Genomic DNA, 5,301 nt, shown 5'->3' on the forward strand with positions numbered 1-5,301 from the left:
TCTCCGAGGTCCTGTCTCCAAATGCCCACAAATTTAGCTAAAAACTAAAACTTAAAAGCTTCTCTACCTTACAATACCCCAGTTGCCAAGTAATAGCCACATGCTTGTGCCTTTTATTTATTCTTCATACCATAGTCCTCTCTAAGCACAAGAGAAACACAATTGGAACTTAACCAAGCCCCACACAGACAGACACCTTCTAGCATGAATCTAACTAGAGGTTTTACCCTTCCAGGCACAGAAATTTTAAATAATAATAATAATCTTTATTGTCACAAGTAGGCTGAAATTAACACTGCAATGAAGTTACAGTGAAAAGCCCCGAGTCACCACATTCCGGCACCTGTTCGGGTACACAGAGGGAGAATTCAGAATGTCCAAATTACCTAATAAGTACATCTTTCGGGACTTGTGGGAGGAAATCGGAGCACCCTTCTTAAGCCTTCTTAGCGCAGTAGGCAGCACGTCAGTCTCATAATCTGAAGGTCATGAGTTCAATCCTCAGAGAAGGCACATTTTAGGGGCTGGTTTAGCACACTGGGCTAAATCGCTGGCTTTTAAAGCAGACCAAGGCAGGCCAGCAGCACGGTTCAATTCCCGTACCAGCCTCCCGGAACAGGCACCGGAATGTGGTGACTAGGGGCTTTTCACAGAAACTTAATTGAAGCCTACTCGTGACAATAAGCGATTTTCATTTCATTTCATTTCACCCTGAGGAAACCCGCCCAGAGACAGGGAGAATGTGCAGACTTCACACAGACAGTGGCCCAAGCCGAGAATCGAATCTGGGACCCTGGCGCTGTGAAGCCACAGTGCTAACCACTGTGCTACCCTGCCACCCACTTAAACCCACCTAAAACTATACCTTATTTCTAATGTTTACTAATACATATATAAATCCCTTAAAACTACCAAGCAGAAGGATCCAACCATAAATATGGCACAGGAATAGCTAAATAATAAAATGGTGCCTCAATTTGGATTTTTAAATGTAATGTTTTCTTTTTAATCATTTCACAGCAATTTCCTGAAGTGAATCTCATCAGTCTTTGAGAGCCAGAAAACGATCACATGACCTGACACTAAGATTTGCATAGTTGCGGGATCCTGCATAAGGGATCCTATTTGTCCAATGATTTCAGTTATGTAAGCAGTGAATATGACCTTCTTTCCAACTGGAAATTTTAAAAAAGGTTAAGAATAACTAGGTTTTTATTTAGAATTTATAGAGCACTCCGCAACATAGGAAACAACATTATAATTAGCTGGTATTTTGCCACAATAATCAATCATGAACATCCACTGTACAGTCCACAAAGGTTAATTGCTCTCTTGAATCGTCTGAAGAAAATGTGAAGATAAACTGACAGCTTTACTGCACAAATCTGCTCCAGCCAACATCTCGTTTTCAAAATCCCTCTCGCACAATGCCTTGTTAATGAACATTTCCAACAGTAGTCACGATATGTAGAGATTAATTTTCCCTCAGTAAACCAAGGGTTTGCTTCTAACGCAGTATTTCTCTTTGATGGTGCATTTCCAGTCAAGCTTCGACAATATTAATATTCATAATTTTACAATTGGCAATACTGGTCTGCCACTAGCTAAATGGAAGTCTTCCGGCGCTGTGCTAGCACCCCTGTCACTGGGCCAGACACCCTGTGTTCAAGCCCCACACCAGGCTTTGAAGGAGCGTTCACAATGCGGCCAAACAGGTTGATTAACAGCCTGTAAGTCCTTCCAATATGCCCGACGACAGGCGACAGGAGAGTGAGAAACACAGAAATGTTACAGAAATAGGCAGATCCCCCCATCGTGTCTGCACTGGCTCTCTGAATGTGCAATTACCCAAGTGCCATTCTCCCCGCAACCCTATTTAGATTCTTCCTGCTTAGCTCACAATCTCATTCCCGGTTGAACGCCTCAATTGAACCCACCTCCATCACAATCTCAAACTGTTCATTCGAGATCCTGACCGCTCGCTGCATGAAAAATATCTTCCTCGTGTCACATTTGCTTCTTTTAACAATAATCTTTATTATTGTCACAAGTGGGCTTACATTAACGTTGCAATGAGGTTACTGTGAAAATCCCCCAGTCGTCACCCTCCGGCGCCTGTTTGGGTACACCGAGGGAGAATTCAAAATGTCCAATTCACCCGATAAGCACGTCTAGTGGGGCTTGTGGGAGGAAACCGGAGCGCCCGGGGGAAACCCACACAGATACAGGGAGAACGTGCAGACTCCACACAGACAGTGACCCCAGCTGGGAATCAAACCCGGGTCCCTGGAGCTGGGAAGCATCAGTGCCAAAATTTAAATTTGTGTCCTCTTGATCTTGAGTTTGCAGATCAGCCATACTGCGGAAGGCAATGAAATCCTCTGCAGTGCTCTCTCAAGCACAATCATGGACCAATCCAATGGGAGTCTATGATTAGCAATGCCCTCTTAGGGCAAGAACCTGAAGAAGGAAGACGGTCGCTAAAACATCAAGTTACATCTGGAATGTTACAGCCAGAACCTCTGGACTTTGGCCACCCAATAAGGAAAGCTGGATTGGGGGGTGGGGAGGTGGAATGTGAGGGGATCTTCTCCTGAGCCTACGAAAATAGCCGTGGGTGCAAAGTGGTGTTGCTCTGTTTCTCTGGTTATAAATATGGCGGTCAATATGGTCGCCTTTCTTAATCCTAATTATGTTTACACTTAGAGTTGCCAGGTATCTTTCGATACCGCCACAAGGTTCAAACCTGAATACTGATCAAAGAGCCAATACACCAGTTAGTTAGTTCAAAGCCAATACTATTTATTTACACACACAATAAGATCTACCCATGCACAAAGTTCTACAAACTAAACTATCTCTAACGCTACGCCTATACTTAGCTTCGGCTGCCCACTCAGCCAGAGGAACAATGGCCATTGTTCGGATCTGAGGTTGTTGGGTTCGAAGAGGTGACAGGAGAACAGCTAAAGGTCGTCCGTTTGGTAGCGAGCGTTGACCTTGAACTTACTTGCTTCTGGTGATGCTGGTGGAGGGGTCTCTCCGCTTTGAGAGCCAAGTCCAAGAGAGCGAATCTCTCGTGGGGGTTCCTTCTTATACCCGGAGCGGCTTCGCGCGCTTTTAGGCGGGCCTTAAACTTGGCCCCAATTAATTGGGCCGCTTCTTGATCACTGATCAATAAAGGGGTGGGTGCCCTGATGGGTGGGTGCCCTGATGGCTGGGCATGTCTTAGGCGGCCGTTGGCCTGGCTTTGTTTGTGCTTTCGGTTTGGGGAACTGGCGCCGGGATGTCTGCAACAGTATCACCTACCTGAGTCCTTTGTTTCCCGGAGATGGGCCATCAATATGCTAATCGACCCAGAGTTTCGATTCCGTCTGGTAACTGCTTCCGAATATACATTCAGGCACTGTGCCTGCTTGTTTTCCTAACATTGTCCACAGTTCCCTACATTCTGTATTCTGGAAGTGGCCATCCCAGATGGCTACAGTGGGGGGGGAGGGGGGGTGGCAGGGAAAGGCTCACTCTACGTCCATTACGCAGTCTCGGCCATGCCCACATGACCTTGAATATGGAACATTTGTTCTCCATTGTTGTGGTTGAGGCCATCCTGATATCAGCACCGATCACGTCATAATGTAAATGATGATAATGAGGTTGTATCAATTTGAAAGGGTGTTTGTACAATTAGATTTCTGTTAATGACACTGGGCCAAAGAAGAGTAACCTGTAGGGATGTATTTGAAATAGGAATAATATTTTCTGATGTTTCCAAACAGAGTGTTTCATTGGCACATGATAAGCAGATCTTTTTGAAAAGGGGACACGTGGCTTTCTCGCCAAATCTCCAGCCGACGGCCCAGTCCCTGTCACCTCCACAAGATTCCACCATATTTATGAGCTCAGGATCACAAATGCTTTATTAATGCTTTGATCATCTGGCCTGCCACCTTTAAAGATTTGTGCATAAACACCTCAAGGTCTCTCTCTTCTTGCACTCCCTTCATTAAAAAAATTTTTTTAGAGTACCCAATTAAGGGGCAATTTAGCCTGGCCAATCCACCTAACCTGCACACCTTTGGATTGTGGGGGTGAAACCCACGGAAACAAGGGGAGAATGTGCAAACGCCACACGGACTGTGACCCAGGGCCGGGACCTGAACCTGGGTCCTCAGTGCCGCAGTCTCAGTGCTAACCACTGCGCCACATGCCGCCCGCTTGCACTCCCTTCATAAGTGCACAACCTAGTATTTATTGTCACTCCTCATACCAAAATGCTTCTTACCAAAATGCATCACATCTTACTTTTCTGCATTGAATGTCACCTGCCATGACCCTGCCCATTCCACCAATCTGGGTTCTGATGAAAGGTCATCAACCTGCGAAACAAATAGTTTCTCTCTCCACAGACGCTGCTTGACTTGTTGAGTATTTCCAGCATTTTCTGTTTTTTATTCCAGATTTTCAGCATCTGCAGTATTTTTACTTCTGTCTACATCCCGTTGAAGCCTATGACTGCCTTCCTTACTGTCACATATCGAATTCCCAAGTTTCGTATCATCTGACAATTTCAAAATTGTGTCCCCCTACCCAAAAAAATCCAAGTCATTAATTTATATCAAAATAGCAGTGGTCCAAGTACAGAAACTCGAGGAACTCCAAAGCGTTCTTCCTCTCTGAAAGACAGCCATTCACCACAACTCCCTGCCTTCGATCCCTTTGCCAATTTTGTTTGCATATTGCTACTTTTATCCCATGGGTTTCAATTTGCTAACAAGCCAAGCGTAGGTACTTTCTCAAATGCCTTTTGAAAGTCTATTTACACAAGTTCAACTGCCCTGCTCTCTTCCACTCTATCCATTAGCTCATCAAAAACTCAATCAGTTTGTTGAAAAACAATTGCCTTCAACATATCTGTCCTTTATTAATGGATGCTTGTCCAAGCGGCTGTTAATTCTCTCCCAGATTATTGCTTCTAAAAGAAATGGCTTCCACACCACTGGTGTTAAATCACTGGCCTACAATTGGCAAGTTTATCTTTCTCTCCTTAACTGGGCAAGAGCAATGCTTCAATTTTCAAATTCTCACCCTGATGTACCATCAATTACCACGAGACGAGAATGGTGAAACAATCGAGGCTTCATTGCACAAGATGTTGTGCCTCCTGTAGCTGGAACCAGAATGGCTGCAGCAAAGGAGAGCATACACTTTTATACGCCGCCTGCTGGGAGGAGCCAGCAGGCTGGGATTTACTGTGGTAACTGTAATACAATGGCAGTACCGTAATACATGCAATATTTTACT

The 5,301-nt window shown here is 44.8% G+C and overlaps 1 non-coding gene across 1 annotated transcript; it reads left to right on the forward strand.

Annotated features, from left to right (window-relative positions):
• Window positions 1-440: 440 nt before the first annotated feature.
• trnam-cau lies at window positions 441-513 on the forward strand. The gene has a single exon. It is a non-coding gene; the product is annotated as a tRNA-Met (tRNA).
• The last annotated feature ends 4,788 nt before the right edge of the window (window positions 514-5,301 follow it).

This window comes from Scyliorhinus canicula, chromosome 15 (assembly GCF_902713615.1).
Source record: "Scyliorhinus canicula chromosome 15, sScyCan1.1, whole genome shotgun sequence".
Lineage (NCBI taxonomy): Eukaryota > Metazoa > Chordata > Chondrichthyes > Carcharhiniformes > Scyliorhinidae > Scyliorhinus > Scyliorhinus canicula.